The sequence below is a fragment of the Mangifera indica genome, chromosome 17 (assembly GCF_011075055.1).
Source record: "Mangifera indica cultivar Alphonso chromosome 17, CATAS_Mindica_2.1, whole genome shotgun sequence".
Lineage (NCBI taxonomy): Eukaryota > Viridiplantae > Streptophyta > Magnoliopsida > Sapindales > Anacardiaceae > Mangifera > Mangifera indica.
The window spans coordinates 7958308-7983691 of NC_058153.1; the positions used below are offsets into that span (position 1 = coordinate 7958308).

The 25384-nt window shown below is 31.6% G+C and overlaps 1 pseudogene; it reads left to right on the top strand.

The window, feature by feature from the left end:
• Positions 1 to 20547: 20547 nt before the first annotated feature.
• On the top strand, positions 20548 to 23735 carry LOC123200901 (annotated as a pseudogene).
• Positions 23736 to 25384: the final 1649 nt, after the last annotated feature.

A 25384-nucleotide genomic window follows, 5' to 3' on the forward strand; every position in this document is an offset into this window, starting at 1 on the left:
AGTATGTAATTTTTAGACTATTTATAAAGAAGTTAAAATGTTATATTTTGTGTTTTATTAATAGTATGTTGGGGTAATTTAGTAAATAAATTAAAACGGTAAAAACACTTTGAAGAATAAAAATAATAGACAATTTTGAATCAATTTGGGTTAGATCGGGTCAACTCAAATATTAAAGGGTTGGGTTAAGGTTGAAAATTTTTAATACGATTCTAATTCGGATCGAGCTAGAGTTGAAGATGTAATACCTTGGGTGAGTGTAAAAGGCATTTTAGTCATTTCTCTAGTATTTGATGCTACGTTAATTGCTCAAATTTTGGTTAAATTGTATGCATGTGCCAATATTCAAAGATTTCATGCATTCGAGTGTGAATTTAGAAGGGATTGTGTATGTCGCATACATACATATATATATGTGTACATGTATGTATACAAATGTATGTGTGTGTATGTCTATCCTAATTATGGTTATAGGAGGTACTTGAGATGAGTGCGCATTTTCGGTGTGCATCTAAGATAGATAACTATAAGAGCTACTTGAGACGAGTGTTCAACCATTACGTCTAGGTTGTGTTTGATAGTGAGACTCTATCAAGGAATGATTGATAGGGAATACCATCGAAATCAAGAGTATTTACTGAGTATTTATACTTACTATGTTCTTTGTTCTGTAATTACAAGTAGGAAAGATGTCGAGGCAAACGAGTGGATTAGCATGCTGAGCTGTATATCTGGCTATAGTTATTTTATTGTCTTAGTTAAATTTTTACAAAATTATACACATTGGGATTAATAATTTTATTTGTAGCTATTAAATTCATTTTTAGGACACTTTTTGACATGTTTATTTAATATCAAGAAATATATGGTGTTACTTATTCATATATATAAAATGGGTGTTTTGATTTAAATAATTATTCATGCATGACACATCACTTCGAGATAATTACTGCTATAGATATGCTTTTGAATATGAGTGTTACATTTTTGGTATTAGAGTATGGTTTTCGGAACTCCAAAAGGTTTAAAAACAATTTTTATTAAAATATGAGTAAATTAGTAGTTGAAGCAGTACCAATTTTTCTCATGCCCTAACCGATATAAGTAAATTACCTATTATAATTGTTAGTATGTTCTATTCTATGTTTTGTGTGGTTTTGCAGTATGAGGAGATCTAACCAATTGAATGCTCCCATCTCAGAGGAAAGCCATTTAGAGACACTAGCACCAGCACCAAGAATGGTTAAGGTGTCTAAGATTTGGAATATTGTTCAAGAGGTGCTAAGAGAGCACTATAAGCTATTTGCCAGTGTTGGGCATTCGGTTAAAGTACAAGCAGTTTCAGTCTCGCCACTACCCATTTAATGGTTTATGTAGCCCCCAGTCCAATAAATGACTAACGTTAGGGGACAAACATACCCGATTTATAGATTAAAGGGCAAATATGAATCATCGGATTTTAGGGGTACCACGAATCCAATTATAACCCTTAAATGTTTGGAGGCCATGACCATGTTTACTATGATTAACCAAGAAAAGGTGAAGTATACTACTTGTTTACTCAAAAAGGATGTCAAGGTTTGGTAGAGGCTCATGTGTATCACTCAGTTTGTGCAAGGTATTTCATGGGTCAATTTTAGAGGAATGTTTGAAGAGAAGTACAATAGATTCCATAAGATCCCAAACCTAAGAGTTCTTTAGTTTGAGGTAAAACAATATGACAATTTGATAATATTCTACCCAATTTAATGCCTTTGTTTTGTATGCCCTAAGAGTAACCAACACAGTCTAAGGCAGAATGGAGATGTTTGTCTAGAGACTCTGAGTTACCTTGCTAAAGAGGTGATGGTAGATGATTATGCCCCTACTACTTATTCTGAGACTCTAAATAGGGTCATAAAGGTAGTGATTATGTTAGACTGCATGGACAGAGAAAAGTAGTCACAAGCAGTATTCCAAAGAGCCAACCAAGGTTTAATTCAGAAAGATGCAACTAGTAAGGACAAGGACAGAGAGGAAAAAGAACCTTTGAGCCAAGAGGATCTAAGAGAGATGACAAAAATAAAAGGTTTCGTTAAAAGGAACCTCTGATATGCTAGAAATGTGGTTATAGGTATTTAGGTGAGTGTAGGTTTGGTCATAAAGTCTATTTTAGATATGGTCAACCAAGATATTTTTCTAAGGATTTTCCATAAGAGTTGGTATGACTCTAGTGAGAGTAGAATAGTTTGTAGGAAAGGGTTAAACCAGGGTGTACACAATTGCTCAGACACTAGTTGAAGCCAACCCATTTGTCATGATGGGTCAGTTACTTTTCCATTATATTCCTTTATATGCTTTAATTGATTCAAATGCTACACATGGTTTTGTAGCTAAAGGATTAGTGTAGAAATTAGGGTTAAGATATACAATGGTAAACCACATTAGTATAGAAATGTCTAAAGGGGACAAGATACTGAGTGAAAATGTGTTATTGGGTCACACGATAGAGTTAATGGGTTGAGAATTAATAGTTAACCTGATCATGTTTGAGATGCCCAACTTTGACATGATCTTAGGTATGAAGCCTTTTAACAGGTATTAAGCTGAGATTAACTGTAAACGAAAAAAAGTCAAGTTTAGCTTAGATAATGGGGATGAATTCTCTTTCAATAAGGATCAACTACTCAACATGATGATTAGCAATGTCAAAGCTCATAAAATGTTGACCAAAGGATGCATTGGATATTTGGCATATGTGATGAATACATTTGATTTTAAGTCAATCCCGACTATGAGGAACATTTTAGTGGTCTGTGAGTTTCTAGATGTATTCTTATATAGCTTATCAAGACTAGCACTTGAGAGAGAGGTAGTGTTCAACATTAAGTTAGTTTTAGGAATTTCATCGATATCAAAGGCATCTTACCATATGGCCCTAACATAACTTTAAGAATTATAGAAGCAACTGTAGAAACTACTTGATAGTGGGTTTATTCAATCAAGTCATTCATTATGGAATGCATCGATCCTTTTTGTCAAACATAATGATAGATTGATGTACATGTGTATTGACTATAAAGATCTCAATCTGGTGACAATTAAGAATAAGTATCCACTACCAAGAATTGATGACATATTAAACTAGTTAAAAGAAGCTATAACATTTTTAAAGATAGACTTGATGTTTGGATAACACCAGCTTCGAGTTGCTAAGGGCGATATCCCAAAAACTATATTTAGAACTAGATATAGACATTATGAGTTCGTAGTGATACCTTTTGAGTTGACCAATGCCCCAACAATTTTTATGGATCTTATAAATGAAGTGTTCTAAGATTAGTTGGATAGTTTCATTGTAGTTTTTATTGATGTCATTTTAGGACTCGTTAGGAGCATGAACAACATTTAAGATTAGTATTGCAAAAACTAAGGAATTGACAATTTTATTTCAAATTCTCCAAATATGAGTTCTGGTTAAATCGTGTAACTTTTTTAGGACATGTGGTTTAAATTGATGGTATTTTTATAGATATAAGGATGAAGCTGTAACAAAATGGTAGATCAGTTATTATTGATGATTTGTCTAGGGTTTTTCCAAATTGGTCTAATCTTTAACAAAATTGACTCGTAAAAATGTTCCCTTTCATTGGCCTCTGAATTGTGAGGATAGTTTTTAGGTCTTGAAACAAAATTTGACTTTAGTTTCAGTCTTAACTCTATCAATTGATAGTGAGAGATATGACTTGTATACATGTGCTTTATATCAAAGACTTAGGGTTGTCTTAATGCAAAGAGTCAAGGTAATTGCATATGTCTCCCGTCAATTGAAAGATTATGAAAATAGGTACCTAATCCACAACTTACAATTGGTTGCAGCAATATTTGCCCTTAAGATTTGGTGCCATTATTTTTATGTGGTGAAGATGAATGTATACACTTATATGACCACATTTCCTAAGTTATAATAGGATATCCTTCATAAGTAGATTGAAATGGTTACTAGGCTAGATTGGACATAAAATCAACCTTGTTGGATAAGATCAGAGTCAATTAGATTGTCAATGAGTGTTATGTATAAATGGTATAAAGAATGGTTGATAGACTTGAACCAGATTTTCAAGTGATTAATAGGGTTTTGAAGTTCAGGGATTGAGTATATGTTCCTTAGGATGATAACTTGAGGACTTATATTCTAATAGAGATATATAGTACGCTTTACACTGTCTAACTTGAGAGTGTAAAGATGTACCAAGACTTTAAGAGAACTTATTGGTGGTCCAAAATGAAAAAGAAAGTGGTGAATTTTGTGTCAAAGTGCATGGTTTGTCAACAAGTCAAGGCAGAAAATTAGAGACTATCCAGATTATTACAACCTTTGACCATTCCTAAGTGGAAATGGAAGGAGGTTTCAATGGACTTTATGGTTGGACTACCAAAGGTCACAGATGGATTCAATGAATTTTGTGTCAAAGTGCATGCCTAGTATTGATTATGAATCAATAGATCAAGACAATTTGACAATAGTAAATTCCTCTGGTTAAGATTCAGTTGCAAAAATCATCGAATGGAAGAGACTACTTAAGAAATAAAAAAGGACATGAGGTACAGATTTCCCCAATTGTTTAAGTGAATTTTGAGGCTAAAATTCTTTTAAGAAAGAGAAATGTAATACCTTGGTGAGCGTAAAAGGGCATTTCATTCATTTCCTTAGTATTCGAAGCTATATGTAATTGCTTAAATTTTGGTTTAATTGTATGCATGTGCCTATATTCAGATATTGTGTATGCTTGAGTGTAAATTTGGAGGGGATTATGTATGCCATAGACAAACAAGCATACATACACACACACACACACACACACACACACACACACACACACACACACACACACACACACACACACACACACACACACACACACACACACACACACACACACACACACACACACACACACACACACACACACACACACACACACACACATATATATATATATATATATATATATATATATATATATATATATATATATATATATATATATATATATATATATATATATATAAGAATATGTTTTTATTATTTTGGAATTTAAAATTCATGTTCCCCTAAATCTTGCATGGGATATTCATGACATTCCATAACTTGCGAAAAATAGCCATGCATGGGAAAGAGGCCTCAAAAAGCATATATATCAATTACATTGGCTAGACATAGGGAATTTGGATTTACCTTACATCCAGTCACAAAGAAAAGGAGAGGATAAAGTTTTACATACGCTACTTAGGAAAGGAAATTGTTAAGGAAAACCTTGCTATGTGAAGACCATCATGGTCATCGGAGGAGAGGTATGTTATCCACCTTTGTTTTTTTCCTTAGAAATTTTTGATTTAAAATTTAGTGTGTTGTGTATGTGCAGTTCATAGGCTTGGTGATCATACATATAAAGGTGACGATGTGTTATTGGTAAACATGTTAATTGGAACAATGAAGAAGCTGGTAAACATGTTATTGTTGACAATAAGCATCCTTTTACACCGCATGTATAATCATTTGGAACCACAAACTTAATAAAACTAATCTTAAGAAATTTTTTGAAAAAAAAAAGGATAATAAAGCTTGTCAAGGACATCACCTTATAAGATTAGAGGAGAAGTTCTTGGTGGATAAAAGGTGATTTCAGCATTAGGTTAAGTCCATGTAAACATTTTTGCCAAGGTTAAGTTTGTCAATTTTTAATAGAAAAGGATGAGGGGAAGATTAGAACAATGAAGAAGCTAGCGACAACGACAATTAGGGCTTGAAGAGAGGATTAATGGTAATGGGCTTATAGAGAGAGAAAGAGGAGAATGTTTATGAAGAGTTTAAGAAGAAATGTGAAGATTGATGAACCAAGAAGATGAAGTTACATAGTTGTCATTTGCCTGTCATGGCTAGTGGTGATTTGTTTTGTGTTTCTTGTTGACAATAAAGCTAAATTACTAATTCCCACCTATAACAAGTTAAAATGTCAAATTGCCACTTCCATCAAATGATAGATTCCCACCCTTGAAAAACCTAATTTCCCATCTATTTATTATATTTTTTAACAAATCGTGTTAATTTTTTTTTATAAAAGTATTAAAAATATTAAAAAAACCTTTAAACTAAATAAAACTTTATTTCCAAAATTTTATTAATTAATTTATACCCTAATTTATATTAATTTTAATTGAAAATAATAATAAATTGTTGATATCAATATTGATTAAAGGTGATTATGGGTCATACGGGGCCATATTGGATCGATCATGGTGTGGCCCACCAAGCCCATATGTCAAATAGTACCAAGGCCTACCATTTAGCAAGCCTAACAAAATCTTAAGGCCTATGAAACTACCTAGGGCCTCTTAGTCATGCCCTCATGGGCCCTTAACAGGTTAACCTATAGGCCTTAAAATTAATAAAATAATTTTTAAAAAATAGCCTCTATAGTATCGAGCTATGCAAGGCCTACCCTGAGCCTTTTCTCACAACCCGCTTAGCCTGCGAGCCTGGCACGATGGGAGAGAATCTGTGTCAGACCTGAATGGGTCAGGCCAAAAAAGTCATGTGATATCCAACATTTATTGTTATTATCATTAATTTATTGCATGTGTGTTTTATCATGGACATGGGGTGTTATATGTTGTGCCCGTGGTAGGGCATGGGCTAGCTCAACCTATTGAACCCTTTATTAATAAGGGTGTCAATGTCGTGTAATCATATGTTTAAGAGTGAATGGTAACTTTTGAGTATATTAGGAGTGTTAATGAAATTTTTAAGGGTTTTTTATATTTAAAAAAAAATTGGGGCTTTTTAAAATTTTAAATTTCAATATGCCCTCTCAATAGTTTTAAAATTGACAGTTACACCCTCTAAATACAAAATAAATTAGGGATAAATGTCATCTTACAAACTATTGATACTATATTATATTTTTAGAATATATGAGGTGAATATGATAATTTCTTAATAAGATAGGGAAAAGTATTCATTTACCTTAGTAAATTTTAAAAAATAATATTAACATCCTATAATACAACTATGTTATAATATTTAAAAAGTTAACATAAGTACCCCTTGATTGTTTAAATTAATAGTTGACTTTGATAAATTGGTGAGATCAGTTTTTTCAAACTTAGTAGGTGAAAATCAGTCATTTCATCAAACTTTAGGTGAGAAATAGTCATTTGGCCTAACAAAAAAAGAAATGAAGAGGACATGAATATCATGTATTTTTAATTAAACATCCATTATTTATGGGGTTTATACAAAAATAACTAAATTTTTAATTTGTATACCCATATAATTAGGGTTGGATCTGAACTAAACTAACTAAGTTTTGGAAGTTAGCTTAGCTTAATTCAATTTGGCTTGAATTCGTTTGATTGAAATATGAATCAAATTTGGGCTAGAAAATTTGCTTATTTTTGAAATCAAGCCAAACTCGATTTATAAGGTGTTTGACTCAATCCGTTTCAAATTCATAGCATGAATTGGTAGTTCCAATTCATAACTCGATTTGGTTCAAATTTGTGGCACAGATTTACTTGAATTTATAATTCAAAATGATGGTTCAAATTTTTGGTTTGGTTAGACTCGAATTGGCAATTTTGTATATTATTTGGGTAAAATGATATCGTTTTGTCAATAAGCTACAAATTTGAGTCATGGATTTAAATTATTGACTCATAATATGAATTCAAGTTAAATCGAGTCACAAATTTGAATTATTGATTCGAACAAAACTAAATGGACTCAAATTGGACCATTTTCTATTCTAATTGAACATAAACCAAAGGGTGTTTGGGATTGGCCTGGTTCGTATCCATCCTTACATATATTGGTTTGTCTCAATTTTGATGAAAATGTTGGATTTTCTATCATTTTCAACCATGTTAATAAAACAAACTCCAATTCTCCAATTTGGATTGTAATCAAAATTTCATTGTTTCCAATTTATAACCTTTGACTTTGAAGATTTATAGTGTATACTGAGTTGTTCTTCGTTGTTTAGTGTCCATTTCACAGGTTTAAAATGTTTTGGAATTTGTAATATGAGAACAAAAAGTTAGTTGTTATTGTTTTCGAGTTACATTATACTAAGTTTTTAATAAATGCTATTTTTAATTATGTAAATTTTTAAAGGTTTTGAAAAGAAAAAAGGTCTCAACCATTTCACTAAGGCAATCGTATGTTCTAATAGTTATCTAATTCAAAATTATGTAAAAAGAAGTACAACCAGGATCCGTAGCTGACATAAGTGGTGAACGACTATTTACTAAAGCAATTGTATGTTCCAATAGTTATATGATTCAAAATTATGTAAAAAGAAGTACGATTCCACAAACGTAAATGTACCTCCACATTTCCAAAATATCAAGAAACACATTCCATAGCTATGCAGTCCTCCTTTCTATACACACAAATATCTTGAACTATCATAACACCATATATGGTGGTGTGCCCTACTACAAATGTGTGTATAAAGAATGAGTGCCCTCTCATAACAACATTATTAGAAAACACAATTGTAAAAAACTTTCATGAGAAATATGTTTCATGGGTGTTATAACACTTTTAAAACTAACGAGATCAAGTCTTACACATATCTATGGAAACACTAACCCACATGTGTATTATTGGATTAATTCCCACATGGCTCTACACGTTAAAAACTTAAATACATTTAAAAACATTTTTAGCTAGTCTCATGCATGAAATTTGTAATGTCCTAGCGAAAACTATGAACTTATACTCAAATACCTTTTAGACTTTTATTAGGTTTACATATCGCCTTCACCACTCATTGACATGTTTATCGCTTATGCCCTACGTTATTAACTATCTTAGGAATATATCAATACTACTATACCTTTAACCCTTTTAAAAACTTACAAGACAACTTTTGGAATGGATTTTCACTCAGTGGAATGACCTATTTATGCTTATAATCTCAAGAATGATTGCTTACGACTTTAGAAATAAGTGTTTATCTTCTTTTATTCTGAATATTCACTTAATCTATCTCTTACAACCATTTATCTATCTAAAGGTATTTTCACCTTTTCTTCTGTGAATGGCCATACTATATTTCAGCACGAGTGTTTATCGTAAACTAGTCTATGTGGAGGAACGATCTTACCTATCCTTAAGATGGGTGTTCCTTCATAATGTCGAAACCCCAATATAGCCAAGGAACAACCATTCTTGTCCTTGCAATAGTCATTCCATTGCATTTGTAATGACAAAATTGGCTAGTTATCACTAGAAATCTCACAATCAAACAACATAAGTTTATGGATTTTCAATCCTTATACACTAAGCCAAACTACATTCATAACACACTCTTAAACAACATACCAGAAAACTAAATTATGGTTGTTTAATGAATATTCAACATCAATACATAATCTTATTTATCTCATCCTTTAAATCCTAGTATTACACATGCATCAATTCTTAGTTTCCCAATTAAATAGATCACCATAACATGTTAAACATTAATTTTTCATAACACCATATATTCAATAATTTAACACTAAATGTTTGAATAACATAATTACCTTACTTGGTCGCGTAGCCGATGAATTTGATGTTGACTTCATTTTTTTTAAAAACAATATCCCTTATTCGGTGACTAAAACTAACAAAAATGCAATAAGAAATGGTTTAATATATCTAGTACATTATTTAGATCTTGTTGACCATGTGACTAATAATATTATTACAGTTCCCCTTTTCCAAGCACACTGACTGAATGAACTGTTCTAAGGGCACCTTGCTATTATGTGTATGAAACATCTCATAAATGTTTAGCTATAACCTTCTTGACTTTAGATACTTTCTTAAGCCATGTTGTGCATAGCAAATGACCTCAACTATTCATGTAGTCATTTTTCTCTCATATACAACTTTTCCTAAATTCTACTAGAATACGATCTATCTAGGGTTTGTGTCATCTTTCATACAATTAAACACCTATCATGTAATACCTGCAAGTGATTTTTAAGGGTATTAATGTTTTTTATAGAAATTTCAATTCTATCAAGTTGAAATAAAAAATAATATTTTATTCAAGTCAAAAATAGATTTGGGTTCTTGTTTAGGCCTAATGGCTGACCTAAGAATAACTTAAAAAAAATGGAAAAGAAAAGAAAAGGAAGGAAATAAGATATATTTATATAAGGAGTCCATACTAAATAGGATTTCCACTTGTTTTAAGCTAAATGCCACCAAGACTTCCACTTTTACTTAAAACAAAAAAAGAAGAGATTTGAGAGAGAAAGAAGTGAAAACAACCACCAAAGAAGAACCAATCTAGTAACAATATAAAGAAAGAAAACCAAGGTGCTACTTTATCTTCTTTATGTCTTTGATGTTGGGAAAGAAAGAGAGGAAAACCAGAGGAGAAACTAGTCACCAACAGCCTTGGAGGATAGGATAGACAACAACCTAAAAGGGAAGAAAAGAAGCAACGACCTCTACTTTCTTTGTCAAAAAAATTCAAGTAAGTAGGGAGTACTCTTCCTCCTTTCAATGTGTGTGAATCTTGGTTTGATTTGTGCATGTTCAGAGTTTAATTTTTTCTGGTTTTATACACTAGATTCTTAGTGTAGAATTTGCAGGAAAGTAATCTTTGAAAACAAAATAATTATATGTGAAACCTAACTGTGTGTTTATGTGTTGCATGTGATGATTTCTTACTTGTTTTCTTAGAGATCTTGGTTAGCTATAATGGTTGCTTTGCTAGCTGTACTTTTGAATTTCGATCCAAGTTTATAGAAAAAATTAAGGCTAGAATCTTACTGTTTAGGTAGCACGATGGCATGTAGATTTCTGGCTAATGATTATGATTGCATATGCTAAGTTTGTAAGAAGGTTAACCTATGCAAAGTTGTAAAGCTAAGGAATTTTTTTAAGCTATCCTATGAGTATGATTTCATAGGCTAATTTTATTTGCATGAATCTTGAAGTTGCGACATAGGTGGAATTTATTTACTTTGTGTTATTCATGATGAAATCCCAAGGAAATGGAGTTGGTCATGCTGTGAAAACCATGGAGAATTTGTGTGATGCTTGTTATGAATTCTTTTTGGAAAGAATTTTAAGGTGTAACTAGGGAATGATTTTGAGTATTAGGTGTTGGTCTTTTGGTTAGAAAATTTCAGGAAGCATGGGCCAAGTTTAGGTTGTTAAATTTCATTTCTTGAATATGTCAGCACACTTCCAAAGGGGTACCCTATTGGACTACCATGTATGCTTTTGCTTTTGAATATGAGATATTTGTCTTAGGGTTTTAAGGCGGGCAAAAGTTTAGCATAGGGTGAGAATCCATTCATGGTAGTAATTAAGGATGAGGGATAAGTCATCTAGTATTGTTCGAATTAGATAAAATTATCTTTTTACTCCTAAGTAAAGTGTATGATGGGGATTTAAGCTAGAAAAGCCTAAAAAAGTCTAGAAAAGAAAGAAAATGAATAATTAGCCAAGTAAACATGTCTAAATTTATGGAAGACAACACAGACCCTGTTCGAACTAGATTAGGGTCGAAAATAAGGAAAGATTAGAATAATAGTGTACACTTAGATAGCCACTAACTACGTGAGCAGATGACGTAATATATGAAAGCAATAGAATTATATAAGAGATGGATACTCATGAGATGCATCATACACTCAACACCAAACCACTTAGCCACATAGCACAATTCATGTGTACATGGTAAGATAGTGGTTTTATATTAGGTCCTTACATGATCAGTAAGATGTATTACATACGAACCCATGAAAAGGGCCACCTAATGGTAGTTTTTAGTTAGCGGTCTTATAACTATGTGTATATGATAAGGGAGGGACTATGACTAGTATCTATGTGATCTGGGTATCATCATAGTTAATTAGCTCTACAAAGTCTGACCAACATGTATACGAGGCATAATAGTTAGTGGAGACACAAGGTGTCAATTACTTTTACTAAACAAAAAATATATCAAGTTCAACTTAGGTCTCAGTAGACTATGTGAGATGACTTATATTTAGGGCACAAGACTGTCAAGTTGCGACCATATAGATTCTTTAGCAATGGAACACTAGTTTCAATTATGTCTTATGCTAGGTGTCAAGAGATCACCTACTTATTGAGTATTTTCACTCACTTCTATGGTTTTACAAATAAAGGTGAGTAATGAGGCATGTAGAGGAGCCAACGGTCCATTCAATTTGTTATATAAGGCTAAAGGCAAAAGCATTATTTTTATAATTTATGAGACTTTGATATTTTATTATTAGTATGAGAGTTATGGGATGTGTGTACATTATAAGTATGGTTATTATTATTATGTTTTAGATTTCAAACATTAAGTTATGGATTTATGCATAAGATTTTTACTATAACTATTTATGAGATGAAAGAATTTTTATTTACACCTTTTTGAACACGAACAAGTTAAAGGTTTTATTGCATGCTCATATTTCGTTGTATCTATTAAGTAGTTAAGTTGTGTATGTCTTTTTGGGTCATGTTCCATTTAGGGTATGTATCTAGATAAGGATGTTACATATCATTTAATTCTCGCCTTAAACTGTCTTTATTAAGACTTTGATATTTGATCTTTTCTTCTAACATACAATATAAAGGTATAAATGTAATTTAGGCTCTATGTACGAGTGTGGCTATCCATTGTAACACTTACAAGTAAGCCCGATGCCTATTCATGCCTTGGAAGGGTAAAATAGTCAGTTTACATTGAGCGCATGAAAATGATGAAGGATGGAGGAACATACTCCTATGTATGTAGGAATACACATTTGTGTGTGGTTATTGAATTTAAAAATTTGATAAGGAGCATTTTTATGGCGATTTTAGAAATTGTCATTAGTAGAAACGACAGAGACACCCGTGTGTAAGAGGCACATAAACTTGCATCATGTTTGCTTGGCAAAATAAAAATAGGCTCAAGGTTTAATTTAGGTTATTTTTTTATGTATCAATAATTTCACCAAAGCCAAACATTGAGAATCAGAGGTAGAGTTTAGTGACTCATGGGTACTAAAAGGAGATTGGAAGTCAGGGAATTACTTTAGCCATGCCAAGATTTAGCAATTGTCAAAGCGTAGGTAAGTAGTTGACCTCCCTATTTCTCTTTCACTTTGCATGAGATAGTATAAGATGTTACAAATTTGAGTTACAACTTTATCACATAATCAGAGCATGTAATTTTAAGGTTATAATGATGTCATGGTGTTGATTTGTATAGATTGTGATAGAGGACCAAGACATTCAACTCAAAGAAGGAAAGCAAAGGCAAGACATGAAAAAAAGAAAAAAAAAAAGGTCAATAGAAGAGCAAAGGCAAAATGGAGGTTGGGTAAAAGAAACGAATAAAGAGAAGAATATTATTAATGACATTAAAGACTTATGGCAAGGGGGTAGTAGGGTGTAAATCATTAAAGATGATAAAAAAAAACAAGCCAAAGTGGAGATGATGACATGGCACATGATATGGTAGCTAAGAATGACATGGTAAAGCGAGGTGGCATGTTTTCTACTTATGGAAAGTTTAATTTTAACTTTCCTAATGTTATTAATGACATTCTTGTAACTTGTCCTATGTTAAGAGGTATAAAACCTTTGTCTTGAGATGGCTGGGTATAAAGAAGATATGGAGAGGAGTTTGTTTTATACTTTTACATAACCCGATGACTCACAACACAAGAAAACCTTTTAGAGTGAATGCACAATTAATGGTAAAGTGTGCAAGCTCATGATTGAAATGGTAGTTGTAAAAACGTTATCTCTAATAGGTTAGTGGAGTACTTCAAGCTAGGAATCAAATATCATCCTGCTTCATATAGTATAAACTGGATTCAAAATGGTTCAAGTATCCAAATAATGGAATAATGTAGATTTCTATTATCTTTGGGCAAAACCTACAAAGATGAAATTTTTTGTGACGTAGTATAAATGGATGCATGTCATGTACACTTAGGACATCCATGGCAACAAGATATGGATGCTACATATAGGGTTCAAGACAATACTTACCTTTTCATATAAGGGAAAAATGAATTATCGTACTAACAAGATTGAAGATTAGACTCCAAAGCAAGATGAGAAAGTTTTTATTTCTATACCAATGAAGAAGAATGAAGTAAATTTTGAATATTATAAAGAAGTTGAACAATTAGAAGAAACTTCAAATCAAAGAGATGTTCTCTTCAATCTAGAGCGTACTATAATCAAAAAAGGTATTGAAGTGAAAGCTACTTTTGTTGATCAAGGTGAAGAAACTGAAGAAATTAAGCTAAAGAAATGAAAGAAACTTGGGAATCATGAAGTGACCAAAGAGACGAGAGAAATACCTTCAGATAAAGAAAATCTTCATTCCTTTCAAAAGAATTTCAACATCAAAGACATTAATGAGAATGATGATCTCTATGTTAATCAAGGTAAATCCATGAGAACTCTTAAAAGCAATTATATGTCTGCTAATCAACTTAAGAGGAATATTATGAAATGGTTATATCTTTGGAAACAAAATATTCATCTACAAATGAAAGAAAGATTCAAACCTTGGTATGATCATTTTTTATATTTAGATGATACATTACATGATGACGATTCAAGAGTAAGTCTCTCTTTTTTAATGGGGGAGAATAATAAGGGACCAAGGCATTCAACTCAAGGAAGGAAAGCAAGGGTAAGACATGGAAAGGAAAGAGGTCAATAGAAGAGCAAAGGCAAGAGAAAGGTTAGGGGGAAGAAGTGAATGAAGAGAAGAATGTTGTTAATGACATTAAAGACTCATGACTAGAGATAACAATTTCAATCCAAATTTAAAGGTTCTTACCCTAACAGGAACGAGATTTCCTAATAAAAACCAGGACTGGGACTAAAAAATCCTTATAATCAGGGACGGGGATACATGTGTCCCCTCCTCGCCCTCCCCCTCCTTGCCCCACCTCAGTCCTTATTCTCGTCTTCGTCCTCGTCCTTGTACCCATCTCAGTCATTTTATATTAATATTTTTATTTAAAATACTGACATATCTTTATAATTTTAAATTATTTATGTTTTTTAAACTTATTTAAGTTTTTATTATGCATGTTAAAGTAGTTAATATATAATATTTGTGATATTTGAAATTATGGATTGGTTTTAATTTTACTTAATTTTTCATTTAATATATTTATGTTGTGTTTACAAGGTATGGGGAAGGGATTTTTTGTCCGCGGGTACAAGGATGAGATTTTTTTTTACAAAGAGGGGATGAGAAATCCTTGTCATCCCCACCTCTCCCTGTTGTCATTCCTACTCACGACAATAAGGTAGTAGGGTGAAAAGCATTGAAGATGATGAATAAACAAACTAAAGAGGAGATAATGGCATGACACATGATGTGATGGCTAAAAATGACATGACAAAGTATCCTAATTATGAAGAGTTTAATTTAATTAAACTTTTTTAATGTTGTTGAGTCTTTAATTTAAAGTCAACCTTCTATTATTTTGAGTTTATGAATATTTTATTAATATTAGTTTTCTATTAGGTGTAAGAGTCCTATTTTTTTTTTTGTAAGTGTTTTATTTTAATTTAGGAAATAAAAAGCTTTTAGGATCATTTGTTTAGGAAAGCTCAATTTTAGTAAAATCTTTTAATATCTTTTCCTAAAGTCATAGTTTCCTAGCATTTGAAATTAATTAATATTCCCAATTTTAGTTAAACTAGTATCCTATTTTAATAATTTTTTATTTTAGTAGAGTTAGAATTTTTATTTTAATTAGAAGAGTCATTAGCCTATATAAAGGGCTTAAGTCATTGTAATTCATCAAAAGTTAATCAATGTATCAAGTTATTAATAAAATCGTTATTTAAGTTTTCTTAAGAATTCTCTAGGAAATATTGCAAGAATTCTTGTTATTCCTTTGCGTCTTTTGAATGATATCGACCTTAAGAGTCCTTGTGAATGATATAAGAACTCTATCAACATTTGTCTTGCGTCAAATTATTATAAGAATTCTTATTAGGTTACTTATGATTGTGATTATAATGATGATTTTATGTGATAATATGTGGTATCGTAATCATCCAAAAGTTGGAGTGTGTAAAGGGTAATCTTGATGATGAAATCATGTTAAAAGCAATTAGAGACTTGCTCTAGATCTTTGTAGTAAATTGGATTGCTGGAATTTGGTTGAAAAATGTAGAAATTAGTAGGGTGTGATTTTTATATCACTATACATAATCCTGCAACCAGTCATACATACCAAGGTACCCCTTTTGTTAAAGAAAGCTTCTTATGCATCAAGCGTGCTCATCCTAGGTTAAGTCACACATGGTCGTATGGTATGGGACACAAGTCTATGTGTGGTTTTCCCAAAAAAAGGATGCTTATGTTAAGAGAAATGGATAACTGTGGATAGAAGTATTTAATGGCGTTGGTCAACAAAAGGTTGACCATTAGCCAGCAACTAAAGGAACGTCTGTCCCCAGAATAAGAACATTAGTGCCAAGGCTATGTGAAAGGCACAAAGAGTTAGGGCTAAAAGGACGACTGTTCAGCTTTAGCAAAAAGTCTGTTTTACTTTAGTCTATGTGTAGAGAATGGAAGAATTAAGCCTTAGCAAGTATAAGGTAAGATGGCTAGTTATGTGAAAGGTATCCAATAATGTGGGAGACGACAAAGACCCCACCAAATTGGATCTAGGTTAAAAAAAAAAAAGTTAAGAAGAGAGGTGTACACCTATATAACTACCAGGTGTGTGCGTAGTGGCGATTAATGTAAAAACAATAGGGTTATATGAAAGATAAATATTCATGAGATACATCATGCACTTAGTCTCAAGATGCATCAACCATTTATTTTTAGTTCAGGTGTGCATGGTAAAGAAGAATGACATCAATTTGTTTTCTCACGTGTCAATAGGGTGCATCACATACATGCTCATGGTAGAGGTCATCCTAGGATAGTAATTTACATAACGACCCCGTAGCTATGCATCTAGTTAGTAAAAATGCGAATTATTTGCATTTAATTCACATTCCCGTTCAATTCGTGTATTAAACACGTCGTTCTGAATCTTTGAACTCAAAACGTATTAAACACGGATTTTATATGTTTTCTATATAAAAACACATAATTTTGTCGTATTATACATTTTCTGTTTTTAATGGATTTTAGAAGTACTAAAATGTTCCTTATATTTTCAATTAATTACCATATTACCGTAACTATATAAATAAAGAAACTCAATATTTTGTCATCCAAATCCGTAATGCATATTTTACATTTTCAATGGCATTATGAAAGCATTCCATAGATCGTTCACACACATTTAATTTTCTTAGCTCAAACATCACTAAATCATAATATTTTGGTTATTTTTTGATAAAAATTCATGAAATAATAATTTAAAGTTTGTTTAATAATCAATTAGATACTTTATATTTGATAAAAAAAATTATGAAATGATAATTTTTTGTGACGATTGAATTTTGATTAATATTATATGATATTAGGTTTAATAGTTAATTAGATATTTTACATTTCAATTGTTATATTGATTTTAATTGGAAGATATATGAAAAGTGTTAAAATTATGATTGATAATGTTGTATTTTTAAAAACGTATAATTGATGATGTATCATATTAAACCCATATATATATATTCTGTATTTTTTTCATATCTGAATTTTATGACCGTTTTTTTTTTTTTACAAATATTTTTTTACCATTTGTCATATTATACACATAATTTTCATACCATTTTTTTCATTCTTGTATTTAGTAACTAAGACTATGCATATATGGTAAGGGAGGGATTGTGACTAATTCCCCGTGTGACCAGGGTATCATAACTAGTTAGTCTGCTAGTTTGATCGGTATGTGCATGTCACGAAAGCATCAAATTTGTCAAGTTTAACTTAGGCTTTAGTTGTTTATGTGACGTGGCCTACGTATTTAGGCACAAGTGTGTCAAGAGGAGATGAATGAGCATTGGAGGATGCCGAAAAAAATCCGCCAATAACTCAATAGAGACTTAGTGATGGAATGTCAGATTTATGAGTTATGTTGTGTGTAAGGTGTCGAAAGATCACCTATTTATTGAGTGTTTTTCATTCACACGTTTTTTTTTTTTTTTTTTTTGTGGTTTTTCAAGTGTAGGTGATAGTGAGATATACAGGAGAGCCAACGATCTAGCTCAAATTATTGCATGAGGTGGAAGGCATGTTTGTCATTTTAGTTTATGAGTTTTATGTATTCTTCCTTTGTGAACATTTATGCACTTGTTTCGTGAGACTGTTTTCAAACACATGATTTGTTGAGATGATGGATTTATGCTATGAAAGTGAATTCCAATGTTTTTATTATACATTTTTTCACTCATTCAAGATTAAGTATTTTATTATTGTGCTTATATTTTTGTTGTGTTTGGGGAATAAATAAAGTTATGCACGTCTTTTTGGGTTATATTCCATATAAGAGTATATATCTAAAGAGGGGTGTTACATCTTTGCACACCCATTCACCATTCATGCATATGCAAGTGTGTGCACCTCTTTTAGTCACGGTTGTACATCTCTTATTCCTTTATTATGACCATGTATCCTTTGCGCCCACGGTCAATCATCTAATAACTATATGCATAGACATGCATCCCATAATGCATGACTGTACATCCTGTAAGTTAATGCATGAGCATATATCTTGTAATGCACAACATTATGTCACATTACTTTAACTTCACAGTCATGTTTCCTGTGCATAACTAAATCATCTTCTACATAGCGTATGTACAACCAATTCATATCCAAGTGTATAGTTATATACCATTGTCTAAACTTAGAATTCTTATGATTTTCAACAACAGATCCCTATGCCCTGATGCAAAAAAGTAAATCTCTAACACCTTAGGCCAACCATATCATCCTAGAACACATAAATCCACCCTAAATATTTCAGGTTACAACAGCAGTTTCATAATGCATTACATGTTCTTCAACTTTTCTCATCTCATACAAATTCGTAATCTTATTATAATCACATTATTTATGCTTTTAAATTTTCATTTTGTCATCATTATCTATCCTTATTTATACAAAACAAAGCATGATTATCATCACAAAAAGAAAAAAAAAATCAAGTTAACAGGGATGATATGAAGCCTATTTACTTGGATTCTAGCGACTAAACTATTCTTTTCGTGGTTGTGACGCTTTCCAGCAACTGCTTTTCCTATTTCGATGACCTTGAACTCTTCTCTCTCAATCCTTCTATTTGTCTTCTATGTTTACTTGTGAATAAAAATAAGTTTGTAGCTCTCTCTTGGCTACAACTCTTTCTTCATATATTTTTCACCAAATAATGTTGGTCATAGTCATGCAATCTTCATGCGTAGTTGTCTAGATAGTTTCATCCATCCTTATTGCATCTCATGATTTTCAAAAAGACATTTTATTCGATAACCAACATTTGCACTATCGTACTTGGCAACTAAGGTGTACAAGTGTGCACCTTCAATATGTACGGTTGTACATTTTCCTAGACTAAGAAAAATTTCACAACTCATGCTTGAAAGGACAAAAATGCCCTCACACCACCTATATGCACGTGCATTCCTAGCATGCACGGCTGTACAATTTACTTCAACAATTAAAAACATGTTAAATATTAATCAAATACTGAAAATGATTGAAATACTTTTGAAAAATACATGTAGTTATGATTGTAACTCTACATTTTTATCCTATAAATATAGAAGATTGGCAGACTACAAATCCCTTGTGAGGTTGTCAGAAAATAACTTCTTTATAAACATTATCAATACTTTATGACATTTTTCTATAGATAAAAAACATAACAATGGACAGACATTCGAGTTATAGGTTGAATCACGTTAAAATTCCTTTCATGTCTTATTCATTTATTTTATTCGCATTCATCTACATTGACAGTCAATATAGTGGACAAGAAAATAAGTAATACTATATATACTTACTTTGAATACACAAATAGGTATATACTTATAAGTGTCATCATGTGATTGGATGTTATTTTATCTTTAATTTAAAATCATCTAATTATATAATAACACACATAAATATATATTAATTTGTATATGAAAAATTGATACATGTAGTTTTATTGTAACAAAATTATTTTACAATTCCAATGGTCATTATCACGTTTTGCAATTCTCAATATCAAATACTCCAGTAAGAGAACTTAGACATGATAAATTTATCTTGAATTTAAACTCAGAATTATTATTATTATCATTATTTAAATACATTATGGAGACTGTGACCATAAAATAAGAATATCAATTCATCATTTTTTTTTCAATTATAAAGAGAGTAAATCAAAATAATTTAAAGAAAAAACATTCTTTCATGATAAAACATGAGAAATCTCTTAGTGAGAGAATTTATGTTCAAGAGTAATTGACATTATATTAAAATTAAATATTTAACTTGATATGATAATTGTAAGGTCTAAATTTTACAAACTCAGAATAATTAGTTTAACTAAAAAACAATGGTGCAATTAGAATATAGGTTTTGGTTTAAAAAATTACAAAAAAAAAAGAGAAAACCTTCCCAGAAAAAACATCTCCAGTTAAACTTGGGCCAACCAACAACCCATAATGAAATTCCTCATGTTGAGTCAGAGACTTATGTGTCTTACAATAGTGAGAATGGTGTAGTTATTGGACGTTTAAAGGAAGATGGCATTGTTGATTTGGACAGTGAATTCCAATCGATCCTAGATTGGATAACTACAAAAGCAATGATTAATACATGGCTTGCAGATGCACTTACGTATGAACTTTGGGTGGGGACTGAAGGCAGTTGTGTTTGCAAGATATATTACTCTGATCTAGCATGGTTGATTGGGAAGGTTTTGTTCCTACTGCAAATACGAACAGTAAAGATGCAACTTGGAATAACTAAAGACAATACTGAAAGAAGGGAAGAAGAGGTCCTACTTTTTCCTTTAAGCTTCTTACAATGTAACATGTTATATCTGTGAACACTTAGTACCCTCTATGTCTGTCTTTCTTGTTCTCAAACACAAACAAACATGCATATTTACATTCATTTGGAATTTAATTCTGCTCTAATATTCAAGAACTTGCACTGAAAGGATATTTGTTTTTCCCCTTGTTTTACCTTCAATGAAATTTCCCTCTCTGTCTTCCTATATCCATATTCATTTTATTCTGGTCAGATTTACAGGAGAGTGAACATTGCATATGGAGCTTTGTCAAGTAGATTAAGGGAGCATAACTTTTTGTTTAAGAACCGGTAACTATTATTATTATTATTTTTTTAGATATTTGTTTGAGAAAGTTGTTATGAAATTTCTGATCAATTTCTTGATTGAAATGACATTTAATGTGTGACATGCCCGTTATGTGCTACCCATTTTTCTTGCAGCCCTTCAAGTGAGGATGCAGATCCTCTTGCTCATTTACCTGTCAATCTTTAAGTAATACCTGTAAGTTGCCTTAAAGTCTATGCCAGAACTGCTGTCTTGTAAAAGGTGATGTGTATGTTGGGTTGAAAGCTAATTTCTTAAATAAAAAAATACGATAAAAAATTTAGCAGGGAACAGTAGTAAATCTTTCTTACGGCATCTTAACTCCGGTAGATCATGTCATTTGGCATGATGTATTATCGTCATTGATTATTGGATTGCGCGTAGGGGTAGGCTTAATTAGGTTGTGTTACTGTTTTTCAGATTGGACTGGATTATATCTCAATACAATAATTGTAACCTGCAGACCTTGCTCTATTAATTGTAAGAGTATAGACTTGTGCTGACAATAATTCTACTTTAGCAATCTATGTAATTAAAGTTTGTTGTTGGTTTAGGGTTTTACAATTTAAAGTTTTAATTAAAAATTTGACATGAGTGTATGTTCATTCATTTATTACAATCCAGCATCTATTTGTACATAAAAAGATAGAATAATGATATACATCCCAAACTTCTAGTTCAAACTTTTACTGCCAAACTGATGTGAGATTAATTGAGATATATAGTTCACTTATTACATAATAAAGTACTCCACATGATTTTAGGTGTGTAGCTGTGTTATATATATAATGTTTGAATTTTTCTTTTAATGATGTGAACTTCTCTTTTTTGAAGAATTTTATCATACCTTGGATTACATATGCTTATAAATTTTCGTATTTTCTCCATTTTTACTTTTAATACTGTTCCCTGCAAATTTAAATTATTAGGAAACATCAGTTAAATCATGATTATCTTGTAAGATATGCTGAAAAACATAAGACCGAGTATACAGAGGATGGCCCATCATCTTCTGTCCCAAAGTTCGACTTAGACCTTTCATCATCAACTTCCAGAAGAGGTCCCTCAAATTGGAGTAAGATATTCAAGCTACATGTATTTCTTTATAATGTAAATGATTCATGTTTGATTTCTATGCCACAGCTCAACCAGATTGGTCTTATATTTTGGTGGAATTGTGCTATAATGGGTTTTTGAAAAATGTGGTTGATGACGGTAAAATTGTTTCGATTTTGATTTCTTTTACTGGATCTTGCCCAAAACCCAAGAATTTATAGACTTCAGAAGCTACCGGGGTTCCACGTATTTACTTCATATAATTTTGCTAGTGTTATTTGTGCTTTAATGTTGCAAATATTTATTAACATTAAAATAGAACCTTTGGCCTGGTAGTTGAGTTTTTATTGTCAAGAGGGGAGAGTCAGGCTAGTTTAATTGTTGCATTTCATTATAAACTTACATCCAGACTCCTCTAAAAGACCCGATTCTCTGTCACTGTGCTTTTGTGCTGTGGCATTTTATTTGAAACACAACCAGTTTCTACCCTGGTTGCTGCTTAATAGGAGTAAAACATAAAAAATATTGTTGATGAAGTGTAACATTTTAATCAACTATTAGCATTTGGATGGTAAGAGTGTTGTTGGGGGCTTCCGCAGATGCAATGGTCATGTTAGAAAGAGCATGGCCTATGATGGAATGGGTTTCGTTTTCCTCCATAGGAGGAGAAGGAGTGGGTATTAGAATTGGATATTCTTTCTGGGTAAATCCATAGATATATGAAGGCTTGGATGGTGGGATAGAATTTACCCAGAATTGAAAATGTAGGTCTGAAAGAATTAGTGAACTGCGTCGCCTCAATGTGAGAGAAAGGGTAAGATGTATGGCCTATTTGTTTCACAGCGCACATCATGAATAATTTACAACCCTTTATTTGTGTCAAGGCGAAGGTTGTGTCTTGCATAGATTATTTGTTCTAAGTACTGATTCTGCCCCTTTGTCTGTAATTCCAGTCTCAGATTTCTGGTTAAATTTAGTTGATATAAGGCCTTTCATTGGATACAGAACTGATAATTAAAGTTAATGTTTTGTTTATCAGAATCAAAGCCAAAGATAAAAGCTAAGAAGGAAAAGACACAGGAGGAGAAAACATTCAGAAAAAGGGCCAAATACTTCGTGGCGGTGCAGTTGTTTGCAGTTGTGCTCTTTCTGTGTCATGGATGGATTTGATTCTTTGGAAGTGAACCTTGATGATGATGAAAACCTCAGTTGAGTGAAACTCATGGCTTCAATTTTGTTTCTTCTCAATACCAACACTTATTTCCATGACAGAGTCGCCTGACTCTTATTCCCCTTTCATTTTGTAGCTTTGGAGTATATGGAATAAGAAAAGAAATTCTTTGTTGGGTTTTAATTTCTGACTTTGATTTGGAAAGTTTACATTGATTTTTGAGACAAACAATAATCACGAGTTTGGGAACTTGAAGCATCCCTGTTTCTAGTTAAGCAGGTGTTCTTGATTCAATTGAAGCAGGCATTTATGCGCCTAGTATCCCTTGGCAGCTATCAACACTCCCTGTTTAACTGGATGGTTCGAAGGGTAAATGGGGAAAGTCATTCCAAAGTTTTTAAAGTAAAAAAATTATATAATAAAAATAATGAGGTAAACTAATCAAAATAATTAAAAAATTTATTAATATTCCGAACCAATCCAGAGGTAGATTTAGCAATTTTTAGTATGAACGATTAACTTAACATGGTACAAAAAAAAATCAAAATAAAGTTAAATTTCCTTTTTATACAATTTATTATAAATCATTCCGATATAAATTGAAACTATATTGATTAGTGTTAAGGTTGATATAAAAATAATCTGAACTAACTTAAATGTATAGAGAATATTACTTTCATAAAATTTATTAGAGATAAATTATTACAAAAATATTGAAGGATTATATCAACATTTGAAATGTTGATATTTATATATAGTTGTATCTTTATATAATTATAATTAGACCAAAAAACTTATTTTCACCCAAAGTTTAGTTCATTCCTAAATTCCAACTCGTTAAATTTTAAAAACCCAAAAACTCACCCGTCAATTATTAAAGTTAACAAAATCTGTTAAATTAAAAAGTATAATTATCATTTAACTAGTAATATTAAAAAAATAAAATTTTATCTTATTTTCCCACTTAAAGTTTAAAGACTAACAATTTTTTTCCCAAAGTAAATTTTAAAAACTTAACTTTTTTCTCTTAGAGTTATTTTCTTCTTTCTCCGACGACTAGAATCTGGGGGGCCAACTTCGTTTTCCCACCCATGCATTCATCGACTCTCTCTCTATCTTTAGTTTCATTTTGTTGAAACCAAATGCAAGAGTAGACAAACGTGTTACTAGTTTTATCGACACTCTAGTTTTATTGACGGAATAATAGATAAAAATGTCTTTCGAGAAGAGTAGATGAATGTCATTTGGCTTGGAAGCAAACGAACGTCAACATAAGAGAAACGTGCATTGGTTTCACCGGTGCTCTAGTTTTATCTTTTATCTTTTGTCTGCTCTTTAGTATGCTTTTCCTTTTGGTTTTGATCAATTTTGATGGAATGAAACTAAAGACACAGAGAGAGAGAGAGAGAGCCGATGAATGCATGGGTGGCAAAAAAAAGTCGGTCAACTAGATTCTGGTCATTGGAAAAGGAAGAAAAAAACCCTAGGGAAAAGTCAACTTTTAAAAACTTAGTATGAAGGAGAATTGTTAGTTTTTAAACTTTAAGTGGAGAAATAATATAAAATTTTATTTTATTTTTAATATTATTGGTTAAATGATAATTATACCTTAAATTAAAAGGATTTCGTTAACTTTAATAGTTGACAGGTGGGTGTTTAAGCTTTTGAAACTTAGCATGTGAGAGTTTAAGAATGAACTAAACCTTGGATGGGAATAAGTCTTTTGGCCTTGTAATTACTCATATTATTCTTGTTTTATTATTTGATAGTAAGAATATGATTTTATTAATAAGATTATTGATGTGTTTTAAATGATTTAGTCTG